The 18,763-nt window shown below is 45.9% G+C and overlaps 1 protein-coding gene and 1 pseudogene across 1 annotated transcript in view; one reads left to right on the forward strand and one right to left on the reverse strand.

The window, feature by feature from the left end:
* Window positions 1-18,763, forward strand: part of SLC9A1 (solute carrier family 9, subfamily A (NHE1, cation proton antiporter 1), member 1) — a 74,852-nt gene that overhangs the window by 11,458 nt on the left and 44,631 nt on the right. The window lies entirely within an intron of this gene.
* Window positions 17,438-18,545, reverse strand: LOC102877347 (annotated as a pseudogene).

Consider the following 18,763-nt stretch of genomic DNA (forward strand, 5'->3'; position numbering starts at 1 on the left):
CCCCCCCAAGTACACTACCCTCTTGGAAAAGTAAAAGTCTTTCACTGTTTTACAATCCCTCCCCCCAGGTCCACTCCACTATACAGCCTTCACTCTAGACTCCTGTCATGACAAAAATACCTGATCACATATCCCTTTTAAACAGTTTTCTCCCTCATCTGTCTCAATGCAGTATACATTATTGAACCCATCTTTCTCATTCTCCCCCCAACCCCGATGTGGCACCATGTAGTATTTGTCCTTTTGTGGCTGAGATACTTCACTCAGCATAATGTCCTCCAGGCTCACCCATCTTGAATAATATTGCATGAGTTCCTTGTTTTTCAGTGCTGCGTAGTATTCCATTGTGTGAATATACCACAGCTTCTCTATTCATTCATTTGTTGATGGGCACTTAGGTTGTTTCCAACTCCTTGCTATTGTGAACAAAGCCACAATAAACATGGGTGTGCATGTATCTGCTTGGATGTCAGTTATGGTCTCTTTGGGGTGTATTCCTAGTAGTGGAATTGCTGGGTCAAATGGTATCTCTATTTGCAACTTTTTGAGAAAGCGCCATGCTTTCCACAGTGTTTGCACCATTTTACACTCCCACCAACAGTGAATAAATGTTCCAGTTTCTCCACAATCTCGCCAGCATTTGTTGCTTGCTGTTCTGTTAAATTTTGCTCTTCTGACTGGGGTGAGATGATATCTCATAGTTGTTTTAATTTGCATCTCCCTTAGAGCTAGGGATTTTGAACATTTCTTCATGTGCTTGTTAGCCATCTGAATGTCTTCTTTGGTGAAGTGTCTGTTCATATCATGTGCCCATTTTTCTATTGGATTATTTACCTTTATCTTGTGGTACTCAGGTGTTTTATAAATTCTGGATATAAGTCCCTTATCTCATAGGTCATTACCAAATACTTTTTCCCAGTCGGTGTCTTCCCTTTTTACCCTGTTGGAGAAGTTTTTGGATGTGGGTGCTGAGCTTTTTTATGGCATCTTTGCCATTAAACCAGGGACTGAGAGCCTGGATCCTGAGCCAGGGCCCACACATGGAGGTAGGATACCAGTGGCTTGAGGCACGCCAGCTCACTTAGCTGAGCACAGCTCAAGACTCAGGTTACTGCTGAATGTGGCAGGGGGAACAGGACCCTGCCCTTCCCACACTGAACCCCTTGTGGCTTACTTGGTTGTTGGAAGGTATACAGATGCATCTTTTCAGGGGCTCAGGGATTGGTCTGAGACATAAAATATAGACATAGAGCAGTCAAGCAGTAGAAAGTCAATTTGAGTTGCTTTGTTTGCTTTAATAAAAAGAAATTTATTCTTTTATAGTTAGGAGGGTATAAGTCTAAGGAGTTCTGTTGGCCTAGTGACAAGAAGCTGCACTGTAATACTTAAGGCACATAGTTAGAGGCCACCAACCACTCCACGGCAGAAGGATGGGGCAGCTCTTCCTGTGAGATTAACTGCCTTTGAAAACCCGCTGGAGGGTCAACCATGAGTCTGTTTCAACTCTACGATACACAACAGAATACCTGTTCTAGAGGAGACCCTCTCTCTGTTGCTTATGGAGGAAAGTCTTTTTTCTTTGAGCATCTGTGTATGTGGTGTCCCTTGAAGACTGCCATGTGTTCTTGTTTTCCCCAATGCCAAGGTCTTTTTTTATTGTGCAGAAGCCTGGGTCTGAAAGATAGACTCCACTCCTGGCAATTTCTTGGTGGTACTGGCTGCCCAGGAAGTGTTAGAGCTGCTTGTAAGATTTTATGGAGTTAAGATGAGACTTTGTGGAAGCAGCAATGGAGTGAGGGCTGAAAGATGGGTAGGATGTGGATGACTAGTGCCCTGGGCTCACTGAGCATAGCCAGAAACTTTGTGCTTGGAGCTCCTAGGTTATAAGAGACACAACCTGCTTACTGGACACTGCTGAAAGGGTTACCCAGGGCAGATCCCTCGAAAGCATATTCATAGTCATCATGGTAGGGAACACAGGCTTTGCCCAACAAGTCCCAGCCCTTTTTAGCGCTGTGACCTTGAACCAGTCACCCTCTTACGTATCAATCTGATCATCCCTAAAGATAGCACTTACCTGGCAGGGAGGATTCAGGGAGAGTGTGGATAGATTGAAGCTCAACATCAAGAAAACAAAGAGTCTCATCGCTAGGCAGAGTGGCAGCATCAAGATAGATGGTGAAGAGATTGAGATTTTAAAAAAATTTTATTTTATTTTATTATTTTTTTTATGTGTATTATCAAATTGGATCTGACTGTTACTGGAAGAGATTGCCTCTCCTTCACCCGCAGAGCATCTGGTGAATTCAAACTGCGTACTTCTGGGGTTGCAGTGCAGCTTCTTGCCACTAGGTCACTGAGATTGAGATTTTTAAAAGCTTTAATTTGCTTGGCTCCACAATCAACAATCAACTCTTGGTACCTGCAGCCAGGAAATCAAAAGACAAATTGCGTTGGGAAAGTCTGCTGTCAGGGACATCTCCAGAGTACTGAAGAACAATGTTGTCAATCTGGAGATTAAGGTGTGCCTGATCCGGGCCATGGTCTTTGCAATTATGTGCTATTCATTAGAAAGCTGGACAATTGACTAGGGATGATAGGAGAATTGATGCCTTTGAGCTGTGGTGCTGGAGAGGAGTATTGAATATACCATGGACTGCTAAGAGAACAAACAGGTTTGTCCGAGAGGTTGAGACCAGGGTGATCCTTGGAGGCAAGTATTCTGAAGCTCTGTCTGACATACTTTGGGCATGTTTCAAGGAGGAACCAGTTCTTGGAGAGGGACATTATGCTTGGGTGGATGGAGGGACAGAGCGAGAGAGGAAGACCCTGCATGAGATGGATTAATTCAGTGACTGGGATAATGGGGGTAGGTGTGTCAGAGACAATAAGGATGGCTCAGGAGAGAGCAAGGTTCAGAGCTGTTGTACTTAGGATTGCTATGAGTCTTGTACTTAGGATTGCTATGAGTCATAGGTGACTTGATGGCACGTAACAACAGCATGTATATAAGATATTTGGCACCTACTAAACACACAGTAATAATGGTGCTTAGAGTGCTTCTTGGATCAGGAAGAAGAAAAATACTTGTTTGTTTTCTCTAGTTCCTGAATCTCCCAGCAACCAGATAATCGCTGAGCAGGATTTGTGGATGTTCTGTCCTGTATCCAGTGCTGTGCTTACCATGGGAGTGGGATGGATATAATAACAATTACCTTTTAATGAATGTACATCTAAGGTGGGTAGACCACTTTCCAGACATGCATCAAGAAACCTTTTGGGGAAGATGCTGTTAATTTTCTTTCTTTTTTTTCATAAGAAATTGAGTCCTAGACAAGTTAGGTTACTTCCTTAAAGTCAGTAACCCTGACTGTGACACAGCTAAACACTCAAACCAGGTCTTCCCTTCTCCAAACCAAAACCACACTAATAATAATAAGTTGATTCCAACTCATAGCAACCGTATAGGACAGAATAGAAATGTCTCTTAAGATTTCCAATACTGGATGTCTTTACAGAAGAAGACTGCCAACATCTTTTGAAGTTGCTAAAGAATCACTAAACTTTCAGCAGTTGAGAGTCTGTATCATTGTGCCACCAGGCCTCCTTTCCCATTCTAAGTCCTGTGGTTTCCCCCCTACATCATTTTTTGCGTACTACCTAGAGTACCAAGATGGGTAGCCTGAGACATTTAATGAACAAAGCACAGTTTTTTAATGACAACTTGATGTGTAGCTATCAGAGCACTAAATTTTGCAGAACAGATTATGGTTTATTCATAGAGACCCAGATGTACTGTACCAGAGTTAAAGGTTGAAGATTCTGCCACTCCTGCATTACCCTGCCTGAGCCTCAGTTTCCTCCATCAAATGGGGTATTGCCAATAAAGTCCTGGGAACATTTGTTAAATAATGAGGGTCCCCTATTCCTGTGACATTAAAAGGAAAGAGCCTTTTGATCTAGTGTCATCAGGGAAGGCTTTGAGGAACTGAGCACTTCAGAACGATTTTAGGGCCTGGGGAGGGAGGCCACTCTGGGATAAGATAGAATATCACCAGTGCTGGAGATGGGCTGGGCATGAGATTATGGGCCAAAGTATCTTCTCTTTTTATCTTTATCTTTATTTCAGAGGGACAGAGACACACACTTACCAAACATTGATTTGTGGCTGATAAATACTGTGCTGAAGATGGAAAAAAAGAATAAATATGATCCCAGCCTCACAGTCAGAGTGAAGGGTAGTGGGGGGAAGACACATAGACAGGCCCTTATGATGTTCTGTGAAGTGCCACAGCATGAACCCACAGAGCTATGGAGACACAGGAGGGAGGTGGGTTTGGGGGAGACTTCCTGAGAGGGTACTGTGTGAACTGAGTCCTGTCACCTGTCAGTTAAGCAAGTCCTTGCTCAGTTTAACTGGAGAAAGGCCCAGAAATTTTGATGTAAAACTATAGATAATACAGGGCTATTGACTTTTGTTTTTGAAATCCACTGAGGCATTCTCCAACTCTTCACCTCAGCCCTGAGTGTGCCTCCCCTGCCTGCTGGGCTGGGGCAGAGATGGTGGGCAAAAGTAAGTGAAGGCAGTGTGGTTAGGAGCTGCCATGTGTATTGAGGAAGGGCTGCCCTTTACTGGGCTCCAGCCTTGTGCTCAGAGCCTCACCTGGTGTCTTACCTGATCCTCACCACCATTCTGATGGGTGTGAGTTACCTGGGAAATTGATAGGAGGAATGAGTAAGTGCTTGGTGATTGCTGAGCTACTGCTTCAAAGCACAGAAAGACAGGAGCAGGGAGAAATGTGAGTGCAGCAAGCAGAGGTAGAAGGCTTTGTACAGGCAACTTCATGAAACCCTCAGAAGAGAAGGCGAAGATCCCACACGAGCTGAGGCTCTGAGCAGCAGTTCAGCGGGCACTTGGGAGGAGACCCATCTAGCTGGGGGAGGAAAGTCTGGGATGGAGGTCAGTGACAAGTGTGGGTAGAAGGAGCTCTGGTGACATAGTCCATACATAGCATGTTACACTGCTGACCAAAAGGCTGTGCTTCTCTGGTGGTTTAAATCTACCACCAACTGTGTAGGAGAAGCTTCTCATTAGCATGTACGGCCTTGGAAACCGTTGGAACCAACTTGATGGCAGTGAGATTGGTCTTTTTTGAGATGGTCTATGGCTAGAACACTCATGGTACCAGCATTCAAGAGGTCAGGAGACACAAAGCATTGGGGAAGTCTGCTGTTAGGGACCTCTCTAAAGTCCTGAAGAGCAATGATATAAATTTAAAGACTAAGGTGCTCCTGAATAAAGCCACAGTCTTTCTAGTCATCTGAGAGCTGGACAGTGAATCAGGATGACAGAGTCATTGAGTGATAATAGAGAAGAGTACTGAATATTCCATGGACTGCCAAAAATCCAAACAGATATGTCTTAGAGAAAGTATAGCTAGAGTGCTACTTAAAGGTAGGCTTCATCTGACAAACTTTGGGCATGTTGTTAGGAAAGGCTATTCTTCATACTTGGAAAGGAGCAGAGTCAGTGAAAGAGAGGAAGACCCTCAATAAGATGGATTGATACAGTGACTGCAGCAATGGGCTTGAGTGTACCAGGGCTGATAAAAATGGCACAGGTTAGGACAGGGTTCAGATCTTACTGTTCATAGGATCACTCTGAGTCCTATGCAGCTTGATGGTACCAAACACCACCAAAGGGTGAACATCTAGCACTGCAGTCTGTGGCCATACCACGCTGAAAATGTGCAACCTTGTCCCAACATTTTGTTCTGGTGAACTTAGCCAGAGCTTCTGATGTAGTGGAAAGCAGGGCTACCAGGTGCTGAGTGCTTGTCTTTTCTCACCATTTCTGCTTGGACTCTCATTGTCCCAGCTGAGGACATCTCTAACCTGGATGACTTCAGTGACTTCCTAAATGGTTTCTCAACTCCACTCCCATCTGCGTGTCATCAGTTCTCTACAGAACAGCCAGAGGGAGCTTTTTAAAATGTAAACCAGAACATATTGTTCCTCTGCTTAAAGCCTTTTCACTTACTTCCGAAGAACTTGGAATAACATCCAGCAGAGTTGTGGCCTATATCTCACTCAACCTCAGGACCTTCCCTCGCTGTACTCTCCTGGCCTTCCTGTGTTCCTCAGACAGGGGCCTGCTCCTCCATAAGGCCACAGGCACTTGCTTTCCCACAGTGTGAAATCCTGCCCAAAGGTCCTCACAGTCCTGGGTGTCTTCATTCAGGCCTCAGATCAAATGTCATTTCTTTAGAGAGGCTACCTGGTTACTTGGTCTCATGTGCAGCTCCCCAGCTCCCCTCTTGCTTCACGGTGTCACACACTATTCTGGGTGCTGAGGACACAGCTACAAACAGGGCAGAGGAGCCCCTGATGCCAGGGGCTTTCATGCTGCTGTGAAGTGTTGGGCAGCAGACAGTAATGTCAAGAAGTGATAAATGCTCTTATTTCCCCCCTTTAACTGCCCTGAAAGAGAGAAATATGAGAAAGATGGGGCTATTTTGGATGGTCAGTGAAGGCCTCTCTAAAGGGATGGTATTTGACCTGAAATCTGAATGACAGGAAGGAGCTAGCCTTTCAAAACGGAGAGGTTTCAGGAGGGTGTGTTTGAGAAACTTGGAGTAGTAAGAGACTTGTGAAGATGGGAGGATGATGTTGGACCCTAGGTTAGGCCCTGATTGTATCTGTGGTGCTGTTGAGGGGGTTGGAGCAGGGATAGGAGAGCTGGTCTGACTTGGAGAGGTACGTGCAGAGCAGTAGTCAGATAGAGATCTGGCTCTGGCCTGGTCACAGAGCCAGCTGAATAGAGCAGAGCAGAACCAGACCCCTCAGTTACTCAGCCCATCAATGAGAACAGGGAAGGCAAAGCTTACAAATAGGCACCTCTGGCCAGACTAGATGTGGACATGTGGCTGGGGAGCCACTGTGAGGGAGGGGTGAGCAAGGAGCCATGGCAGGGCATGTGGGGGTGAGGGCATGCTGAGAGGAGAGAGGCTTGGTAGCTTGGTAGGGTACCCAGCTCTCCTAGACTCCTACCTACAGTCCCCTCCCTTTCCCAGCCTCAGCGTCCCTGGAGGCAGGCAGTCACCAGACATGTCATGTGGGAGGTGGAGCACTGCATCAGGGACAGGCCTGCTCCTGGGCCCAAAGGAACTGTCAGGCCCAGGAAGGGACAGGCCTAGCATCATAGACGCAGACTTCAGTGCTGATAATGATCCCAGAGCCAGAGCCAGGAGTCTGAGAAGTGTAATGGAGTAGGTAAGGGGCTTAGGGACCTAAAGTCCTGCACTGAATCCATGCCCTGCCACTGGCAGCTGTGAGGTCCCAAGGCAGAGTCCTTCAGAAGGCCAGTGAGCGTGCTGTGTGCAAGGGCAGCCACCCAGCAGTGCAGCAGGCTCATCCCTGTTTGGCAATTGATGACAGAGCCAAGCCTAGCTCAACCCAGCCCCCTCCCATCTTCTACAAGAGGAAGCAGAAAGGCAGAGGGGAAGGAGGAAATGACTTGCCCAAAGGCCTCTGTGGGTGGTGACAGAGCTGGAGTTGAGTTTCTGACTCTACCTCCTAGCCCAGGGCTCTCCTTCCTTCATCCTGCACTCCTCTCTGGAACTCTCTGTTCCTTCTGCAGAGAGGAAATGACTTCTGCGGGTGGGCAGCCCTGAGCACCTACTACGTGTCAGGCACCGCTGTGTAGGCAGTGGTTCTCACCCTTTGGGGCACTGACAGTTTGTGTGGGAGATAGACATGTAAACAGCTAAACCGCAAGGCAGGCTGAATCGACCCGAGGAGGCAATGTGATGTGACAGCATGGAGTGTGGGCTCTGGTGGCAGACGGGTCTCTGTTCTTACTCTGCCTCTTAGAGTGTGGTGGCAGTGAGGCCTGAGCCTAAGTTGGGGCAAATCAAGGAGGCCACTGATTCAGTGGCCTGTTTTGGAGGAAGCAGGAGTTGCGGAGGGGCACAGCTGTCACTGAGCTGGGCTGCAGTGCAGCAGGCCAGTGGAGAATGGCCTAGAGAGAGTTTTAACCCAGTGTTCTTGGCCTGAGGAGTATTCTGCCTCCTCCTCATCCCCACTTCCGTGGGTAATTATGTTTCCTAAGAAACGGATCAGATGGGAAGCTGTAGGAAGTGGTTTAGGGGCAGAGATTGTGTAGGAGTTGGGGGAAGAGGGAGAGGATGCAGCTAGGAGAGGGGATCCATGCCAAGCAGTAGGCACTGACTCTCTTCAGAAGGGGAGGAAAAAGAGCCTGGAAACTCAGAGCAGGCTGGGGGTGGCTCTGGGAAAGCTGAATCTCGCAACTCTACTGGCCTGGTTCTTCAATAGGGGTTAGGGGGCCAGGGAGGCTGACTGGTAGGGCTTGGCTTTCTGGGTCAACAGAAGCTGGGATCCTGAGGGGAGAGTGTGAGACATTGTGGTCCAGAAGCAGAGCACTGGGCCTACCATCACTGCCAGCTCAGCTTTTCCACATCTGAAATTGCATTATTGAAGTATGTGACCATTGTGGATCAAGACTTGTTCTGGGTGGTGGCTGTATACTGAGATGAGAGACAGAGCCTGGCTGGGCAAACAGCTGCTCCAGATGTGCTGAGGCATCTGGTGAGCTGAAATGTCTTCAGCCTGAGCAAGTGGCCACTGATTAACAGTAAGGAGCAAGTGTATCCCCACATCTTCCGAACCCAGAAGCCAGGCTTCAGGTGGAGGTGGTTCTCGAGATGGGGAGCCAAGGTGGACTCCAGGAGAATCAGAAACCGCTAAAGCTTGGTAGCTCCTGCAGGTTTAGGTTTGAATCCCAGCGCCATCACTCACCAGCTGTTTGACTTCAGATTGATACCTGACCTGGAGATGACAGTTTTCAAGAGCTAATTCTTCCCCACACAGGAATTTGTCTTGTTTTGCTTTTCCCTCTGATTTATTTAGTTGAGGAACATATGTATATTCATACACACAATAAAGTACACTGGTTTTAAGTGTATGGCTTACTGATTATTACAAATGTTGGCATTCATACATTGACACAATAGAATGCTATGCAGCACTCCAGAGAGGTGATTTTTAAAAATACTACATAACTTGGGAGAGACTGGAGAACATTGTTGTTGTTATGTGCCGTTGAGTCGCTTGCGACTCATAGCAACCCTATGTACAATAGCCCTAAACTCTGCTCTGTCCTGTGCCATTTGCACTATCTCTGATACACCCATCCGGATTACCCCAGCCACTGAATCAATCCACCTTATAGAGGGCCTTCCTCTCCTACGCTGGCCCTCCACCCTCCCAAGCATGATGTCTCTCTCCAAGGACCAGTCCCTCCTTACATGTTCAAAAGTATGTTAGACGAAGCCTCAGAATCCTTACCTCCAAGGAGCCACCCAGTTTAACCCTCTCCAGAATGAATCTGTTTGTTTTCCTAGCAGTCCATGGTACCCTCAATACTCTTCTCCAGCACCACAGCTCAAAAGCATCTATTCTCCTTCTCTCTTCCCTATTCATTGTCCAACTCTCTGATGCATAACAAGTGATTGCAAAGACCATGGCCTGTATCAGACGCACCTTAGTCTACAGAGAGACTCCATTGCTCTTCAGAACTTTGGAAAGGTCCCTAACAGCAGACTTTCCCATCATAATACGTCTTTTAATTTCTTGACTGCTGGTGCCAAGAGTGTTGACTGTGGAGCCAAGCAAACTAAAGCTGTGAACAATCTCGATCTCTTCACCATCCATCCAGATGCTCCCAGTTGGTCCAGTGGTGAGAATCTTTGTCGTCTTGACATTGAGCCTCAGTCCATACTGAAGGCTGCAGTCCTTGACCCTCTGCAGCAAGTGCATGAGGTCCTCCTCGGTTTAAGCAAGCAGGGTTGTGTCATCTGCATAACACAAATTGTTGCTAGATCTTCCACCAATCCTGACCCCACATTTGTCCTCATAGAGTGTTATGCTGAGTAAACGAACTCAGTCCCATAAGGACAAATACTGCATAAGACCATTATTGTACAAATAAAGGATAACTAGTAAAACATGTGGGGATCTAAGGGGGGAGGGGTGGGAGCAGAGGGATGAGGATCGGTAGGGGTGAAATCACAAGGTTGCACACTTTGGTGGGTGGTTGGAGGGGGTAAAGGAAATGGGAAAGATTTGGTGGGAATCTGAAAAGACAGGGTAATGATGGGCATAGTCTAATGGTAATTATTATAAAATAATGCATGGGAATGATTGTATGAAACAATATGAATGAAGAATATAGTGTGAAACACAATGTATATGAACTTTGTAAGCAAATCAATATAAAATAAAAATTGAAAAAGTTTGCATCTAAGTTAACAGCCATACAGATCAAGATATAGAACATTTGTCCACCCTGCAGTGCCCTCGTGCCCTTCCCCGCCTGCACTCTGATTTCCTCCAGCGGTAGCCATTGTTCTGATTTCTGTCATCATTGACTGATTTACCTATTCTTGAACTTCATATAAATAGAATCTTTGTGTCTGGCTGCTTTTACTCAGCATATCCAAAAGATCTTTGCTGTCACATGTGCTCGAGGATTGTTCTTTTTCATTGCTATGTGCTTGTACCTTGTATGTTAGTTCATTCTTCCGTTGATGGACATTTGGGTTGGTTCCCATTTTTTTACATTTAGGAACAAAGCTGTTATGACTATCTTTGTACTCCATAGGGTTTTTGTAAGAATAAAATGGAATTATCTGTTAAAGTGTCTAATACCAACTTTTGACTCAAAACAGTTGCTTGGCATTTCCCTCCAGATTATTTTGTTCAATAAAAAGGGCTTAAAAAAAAAAAGCTCAAACACTATGAGTAAAGAAAAATGCACAAGTTCTATCTGTCCACTCCCTGTTTCTCAGAGTTGAGCGGTCTGAGCAGTTGAATACGTCCACTGGGACTTTCCTACATCATGTGACTTTTAAAAAATATAAATGCATTTATAAAAACAATCATACTTTTCATGCATGCTTGCAACTTTTCCAGTAAATCTGATCTTTTAAATAGCTACTTACCTGCATTGAGGGGGCAGCTTTGACTGAGAGAGACAGGCTGGGGTGAGTCTATCCCTCTTGGCTCAGCCCATATCTCGGGGGGCCCTCTGCCTGATACAGCTTCTTTCCAGTATTCCTCCATTTGTTACCCAAATTTGGCTTCCAAAGTCCTGAGTTTGAGTCCTGGCTCCGCCACTCTGGCTGGCTATGCCTTGGGATTATATGCAGTGATCTTTGTTTTGATTTAGAGCACATGTTTAACCGAGCAGAACCCATCCCTGCCTTCGAGAGATGCCATGAGATAATGTGCACAGAAATATAAAGCAAAACTCAAAGTGGTGTATATGTGCTAGTTATTATATAATCTCCTGTATTGTCACCTCATTGATAAAACTGATAATAAGAAGGAAGAGTTTAAATACTTTGTCTTTTAGATGTCTAACTTGTGCTTAGAATTTCTGAGCTACGGGAGCTAGAGGACTCCTGGAAGTTAATCTAGTCCTCATGAGGAAACTTTGGCCCACAGAAGGCCCCAGAACCAGCAGATGATGAAGCCAGAACTTAACTAAGGTCTCTGATCCCCTGGAGCCCACCCTCTCACTTTCCGGTGAGAACCTGAGGGTTTCTTACTTTCTCTGAGTCAGTGCTGACCTACCGTCTTCTTGTCTAGGGACTCCCTACTCAGGAGGAAGGGCACTTGAGAAATTTCCAACACTGATGTGCTTAGAACTTCTGCGCAGTGAGCTATGCTTGCTGGTCTAAGGGAGAAGAAAGTGAGAAGGTGGGCAAAGGAGTGAGGCCTGTGATGGAGAAAGAGCTGCTGCTCCGGTCTAGCTCTAAGGTCCTTCCTGTCCCAACTCTGCCCCTAAATCTGAGCCTCAGTACCCCAGCCCCACTTAACCCCCTGAAGTCTAGCTAGGACCCTGTTCCTTGTCCTCTTATGCAAATGAAGGCCTGGTTTTGAGTCTCTTTCATGCCACAAACCTCCTGTGTGACACCCTTCCTAATTAGAAAGAGAGCCCCAGGGTGGAGTAAGCACATTTGGATGCTAACCTAAAACTGAAGGTTCCAGGATCTAGAGGTGATTGGAAGAAAGGCCTAATGTTCTGCTTTTGAGAAATCAGCAACTGAAGAGTTCACCATGAGTTGTAGTTAACTCAGTGGCAACACTGGTCATCACTAAGAAGGTTGGATTGAGTGCTTTCTTGGTTTCTTAGACATGTAGCTGGCAGTTTTCTGAGCCTTTGCTTCACAGCTTCTGCCAAGGATAGAAATTGGGTTAGGGAGTCCTGGGCTCTGAAAGTAAGGCTTAGGTTGAGAGCTGGGATCCAGAAACAAAACTCTAGTGTGGGTGGGGCCGTGCCTCACCCAGCCTGCTCCTCCCCAGGAAGAATTTGGCGTGATAAGGTTTACAAAGCGCTGGCCCAGGTAGGCCTCACTTCTCTCCTGTGTTTAGTCACCACCTGCAGTGCCAGGTACAAAGCCATGGAAATGGCAGCACACACCAGCTTCCGCCTGGTCTTGCACAGCTTCTGATGAAAGCACCCATGGCTGAGACGGGCAGGGACAGCTAGGGAGTGTCCTGTTAGCCCAGGGCAGGGTTTGGGGAGGGGTTCCAAGCCCACATATCCACATATCAACTTTCAGGGAGCGGCTGGGGTGTGGCATGTGTTTTAGCGGCAGTGAATGGTAATGTCGCGGAAAGTCTTCCACAGAATGTAGGCAGCACTGCCACCTCATGATCCAACTCTTGTGTAAGGCAGCATGCCAAGCCCTCTGCCTTCATATCTTGCTGGTCCTTACCTGACCCTGTGAGGAAGGTGGAGGTATCCCCAATTTATGAAAGAGGACACTGAAGTCTACCAGAGTCACACACATTTATAATAAAGTGGTGAAGCCAAGTGACCACAAATCCTGGGAAAGCGAGGAGCTTTATTATACAGGGGAAAGACCCAAGGTTTTACCATCTGAAAGAGTGGGGCAGCATAAGGACCAGCACTCAGAAACAGTGTTCTTTCCATTTCAGTGAAACAACAGTATTGATTACCATGCTGTGGTTTATTACCACTCTTTTAAGCATTTTGAGATAGCTCTGGTGGCCTAGTGACGAGAAGCTGCACTGCAATCCCAAAAGCATGCAGTTTGAGGCCACCAGCTACTCCACAGGAGGATGGGCAGTTTCCTCCCGTATTATTAACTGGCTCTGAAAACATACCAGAGGGTCAGCTATGGGTTAGTTCCGACTCAGCAGTACTCAGGAACAACAGCAGTGGTTCAGATGAGTAACCTGGTTGAGGAACCTGAATGATAAGCATATATAGGTTCTGGGAATAACCTGCTGACATGAATTCTGCATGCATCTCAGCTTACTAGCTATATGGTCTTGGGCAGATCATCTCTCAGTACTTTGGTGTCCTCATCTGCAAAATGAGTGTGATAGTGCCTTCCTTCACTGGATAGTTTAAGGATTAAGCTTCCAGTAAGTGCTAGACTACAAAGACTACTGTCTTCAATAAGGATTACATCTCAACCTCAAGAAGACAAGTCCTCAGCACTGGGCCTATCGGCAACATCATGAAAGATGGAGAAAAGATTTGAAATTGCTAGTGATCCACAATCTTCACCATTGATTGAATCCACAGTCAGCACCATTGGTACCAGCAGTCAGAAAATCAAAAGATGATGTTATGCATTGGGAAAAAGCTTCTGTAAAGGACCTTTGCAAAGTATTAATGAGCAATGATGTCAGTTTGAAGACTAAGGTATACCCGATTCAGGCCATGGGTATTGAATATCCCAGGGACTGCCAAAAGAACAAACAAGTGTGTCTTTGAGAAAGTGCAGCCAGTGTGCTTCTTAGAGGCAAGGATGGTAAAAATTTGTCCCACAAACTTTGGGCACATTCCTAGGAGGGGCTGTTCCTTGGACAGGGACATCATACTTTGAAAAGTGTGGAGGGTTAGCAAAAGAGAGGAAGACTTTGAACAGGATGTATTGACACAGTGCCTGGAGTAGTGGACTCAAGTATCTCTGAGATGAGGATGAGGATGGCACAGGATAGAACAGGGTTCAGATCTGCTGTTTATAGGGTCACTACGGGTCATACTCAACGACACCTGCCAACAACAAAGTGCTAGCTTAGGAGTCCTCGCGTGGACTAAACCTTGGGCTTCTAACCAAAAAAATTGATGGTTTTGAACCCACTAGCTACCCCGTGGGAGAAAGACTCCTATAAATATTTACAGCCTCAGAAACCCTATTCTCTATGTACTTTAGGGTCCCTGTGAGTCAGAATCAACTCAGAGGCCGTGGATTTTAAAGTACTGGCTGTTATTAGCAGTCTAATCTCAAGAGGAAGCTGGGTGGCATCTGTTTAATACCCAGGGCTCTGGCCTGAGTTTCAGCCCTCTACATCCTGCCCTGCAGTGACTGCTTCCCCAGTAAGGGGGGGCCACAGCTATCACGGATACCCTGTAGCAGGGAGGCATGTGCAGAATTATTCAGTGGGCTCTGCCCAGGCCCAGGCCGGCAGAGGGCCAGGTGGAAGCAGGCATTGTCAAAGCCTTATCTCCTTCCTAGGCATGGGCTATTTGCTTTTATGAGGAGGGCTGGCTGGCAAGCAAGTAGGTAGGCAGCCTCTCAGCCTGCCTGGGACCCTTGCTCTGCCATGTGGGGCTCCTCACTGATGGGCACTGGGCCTCCAGGCAGGCTTTCACTCTGTATCTCAGCTGGACTCTGGGACCTGTGCCCCAGGGATGAGTGCACCAGCAGGAGGCCGTCATGGCTGTATCTTATCAAGCAGAGCCTGGCCTGAGGACAGAACTTGGGCTCTGGCATCAAACACCATCTTTGTAACTTGTGACTGTGGATCTTTAGGCATGTTCTTTAAGCTGTGAGCCTCAGTACCTTTCTGGAAAGTGGAAAGAATGGTGCCTACTCATACTGAGAGCCCAGGGCTTGGGGTTCTCTGTGTAGCATACTGCTGGTTGTTAAACTGCACTGTGTCCAGTGGCAGTGCAGACATGCACTGAGCCCTGCTGGCTGTAGGCAGGCATGGCTGGTGCTGTGACAGTGTCCCAGTCTTCATCACCAGACATCATACAGCTCTTGGATCTCTCCTGGTAGAACACACCCAAAGCCAGGGCATAGCAATACTGTTAGAGGTCTTTGAACCAGAGATTTCGAATAGATGAGGGGCTTGCCTGAGGTCTAGGACTTCTGCTCCCAATGCTCTCCATTCATCCAGTTATTATTAGATGCAGTCAAGCTATGAGTCACAGTCACCCTAGGAACAACAGATCTGACCCTGACCCTTGCCCTATCCTGTGCCATCCTCATGCTCTTTGACACGGCTTGGACTGGTCAAACCACCTTGTTGAGGGTCTTCTTCTCTTTCTCTGACCCTCTACCTTGGAAAAGCATAATGTCCTTTTCCAAGGACTGGACCTTCAACATGCCTAAAGTATGAGAGACATAATTTCACCATCCTTGCATTTAAGGGGCACATTGGCTGCACATCCGCTAAGACAGATTTGTTTGTTCTTTCATCAGTCTGTGGAATATTCAGTACTCTTCTCTTGACACCACAGTTCAAAGGCATCAATTCTTATTCATTGTCCAAAAGAGCTCTAGTGGCCTAGTGGGTAAGGTGTTATGCTGCCTACCAAAGGCAGATGGTTTGAATCCAGTAACTGCTCTCTGGGAGAAAGATGGGCAATCTCCATCTCCAGTTTACAACCTCTGGAGAATGGCTATGAGTCGGTTCCTACTCATTGGCACATAGCAACAATTCATTGTCTAACTTTGAGCAGCATAGGAAGCAATTGAAAATGCCTTGGCTTGGTTCAGGTGCACCTTAGTCTTGACATTGTTGACTCTTTATCTCTTCGGAGAGGTTCTTACCTGCAGATTTCCTCAATGCAACATGTCTTTTGATCTCTTGACTGCTATTACCATGTATATCAGTTATATCCAAGTAAAATGAAGTTGTTGATAACTTCACTCTTATCCATTTATCATGATGTTGGCTATTGGTCCAACGGTGAGGGGTTTTTGTTTTCTTGATGTTGAGACATAATCTATATTGAAGACTAACTGTAGCCTTTGATCTTCTGCAGCAGGTGCTTCAAGTCCTCTTTGCTTTCTGCAAGCAAGGTTATATCATCTACATTATGCATGTTGTTGATGATTCTTCCTCTGATTCTATTGCCACATGCTTCATATAGTCTGCTTCTAGAATTAGTTGCTTAGCATACAGATTGAATAGGTATGAAGAAAGAATGCAACCTTAATACATTTCCTGATTTTAAACCATGTATGTTCAGATAACTGCTTTCTTGGGCTGTGTATAGTTTACACGTGAACACAATTAAGTGCTCTGGAATTCCCATTCTTCACCGTGTTAGCCGTAATTTGCCATGACCCACACAGTTGAATGCCTTTGCATAGTCGTATTGACTTTGCATAGTCAATATCTTTCTGGTATTCTTTGATCTTAGTCAAGATCCATCAGACATCAGCAATACTATCCCGAGTACCATGCCCTTTTATGTGCTGTTGTTGTTATGTGCTGTTGAGTCAACTGTGACTCATAGCAACCCTGTGAACAGCAGATCTGAACCTTGCCTTACCATTTCTAATACGCTCAAGCCCATTATTACGGTCACTATGTCAAGTCATCTTGTGGGTGTTGCTTTCTTACACTTACCTTATACTTTTCCAAGTATGGTGTCCTCTAAGGACTAGCCCTTCCTAACAACATGCACAAAGTATGTGAGTCAGATTCACCATCCTTGCTTCCAAGGAGCATCATAGTTTCACTTTCTCCAAGGTAGACTTGTTTGTTCTCTTGGCAGTCCATGGTATATTTTCAGTACTCTTCTCTAGCACTACAACTCAAAGGCATCAATTCTTCTTCTGTTATTCTTAGTCATTGTCCAACTTTCAGATGCATAGCAAGAAATTAAGATGACCATGGCTTGGATTAGGTGCACTTTAGTCTGTAAACTGAGGCTATTACTTTTTAGTACTCTGGAGAGGTCCCTAACAGCAGGTTTTCATGATGCAACACATTGTCTGATTTTTTTGACTGCTGGTACCAAGGGTGTTAATTGTGGATCCAAAAAAGATGAAATTGTTGACTTTAATAATTTCTCCATTTATCATGATTTTGCATATTGGCCTGGTAATGAGGATTTTTGTTTTCTTTTCTTTCTTTCTTTTTTTTTTCCCGTCATTAGACCAGGTTCTTTATGCTGTTCAATATATAAGGTGACATCAAGAAAAGGAAAGTGAAGTTCCAGTTTGGGTTCTTCCATCTCCCTCCCCTGAATTTTGATCCGACAGCTGCCAAAGCCAAGGAAGGGAATTGGGGGGCAGAGTGCTTGGTCCTGGGGATGCGGCTGCTGTGCAGGCCTGGCAGAGGGGGTGGGAAGGGTTCACTTCTTCACAATCTGAATGACATCCTCGTCCTCCAGCGTGTGATCTTTACCCACTTTCTGAGGATTGTGTTTCACAGAGAGACCCCAGACCAGAGCATATTTAAATTCTTTAATAAGATTTTTGTGAATCTTTATACAGAAATCCTCCACTGTGGTCCTGGAGTCAGGCAGCACAACTGGGGATGTGTAGTCTGGTAACTGTCCCTTGGGTTTGGTATAAATCCTCACTAGTTTCAGATAGTCCCAGATCTTTTCCAATAAGTCATCAAAATTCAAGCAGTGGTGAGCAGAGATGGGTACACAGTGAGGTACCTTATAGATGATATCCAATTCTTCAGTGGAGATCTGATCAATTTTATTTAACACATAGATGCAGGGGATATAAACTCTGTTTCCTTCCACCACGTCAATGAGGTCATCAGCTGTGGCATCACTACGCAGAGTCACATCAGCATTATGAGTTTTGTATTCAGCCAGAATGCTCTTCACAGTTTCAGCATCCAGCTCACTCTGAGGGCAAGTGGCTGTCAAGTTAATTCCTCCTTTGTCCTTCTTCTTAAAGCCAATGTTAGGGGCTTTGCTGTTCAAGCAAATGCCAAAGCCTTCCAGTTCATTTTCAATGATCTTCTTATGCCCCAAAGGTTTTAGGACATCCAGAACAATCAGGATCAAGTTACAGGTTCGGGCCACTGCAATAACTTGACGGCCTCTACCTTTGCCATCCTTAGCATCCTCAATGATACCTGGAAGATCCAGAAGCTTGATCTTGGCACCTTTGTATCTGATGACGCCGGGTACAGTGGTCAGAGTTGTGAACTCAATAGGCTGCCACCTCAGAATATACTCCTGCCAGGTTACTAAGCAGTGTTGACTTCCCCACAGATGGAAAACCCACAAATCCAATCCGAGCATCACCTGTCTTGGCCACATCAAAACCTTCTCCTGGCCCACCACCACCACCACCATCATTTGGAGTAATGAGTTCTCTATGATGTTTAGCAAGACGAGCCTTTAGCAGCCCTAGGTGGTGTGCTGTGGCCTTGTTCCTTTGAGCTCGAGCCATTTCGGCTTCGATCTCCGCAATCTTGGCTGAGGTGCTACTCATGGGGATTTTTGTTTTCTTGAAGTTGAGATGTAATTCATATTGAAAGCTGTAGTTCTTCAAAACAACTATGAGATATCATCTCACCCTAGTCAGAAGAGCAAAATTCAACAGGGTATAAACAACAAATGCTGGCAAGGTTGTGGAGAAACTGGAACCCTTATTCACTGTTGGTGGGAGTGTAAAATGGTGCAACCACTCTGGAAGGCAGTATGGCGCTT

Source organism: Elephantulus edwardii, unplaced genomic scaffold (genome assembly GCF_000299155.1).
Source record: "Elephantulus edwardii isolate Elephantulus edwardi_28Jun2011 unplaced genomic scaffold, EleEdw1.0 scaffold00028, whole genome shotgun sequence".
In the NCBI taxonomy this organism is placed as follows: domain Eukaryota; kingdom Metazoa; phylum Chordata; class Mammalia; order Macroscelidea; family Macroscelididae; genus Elephantulus; species Elephantulus edwardii.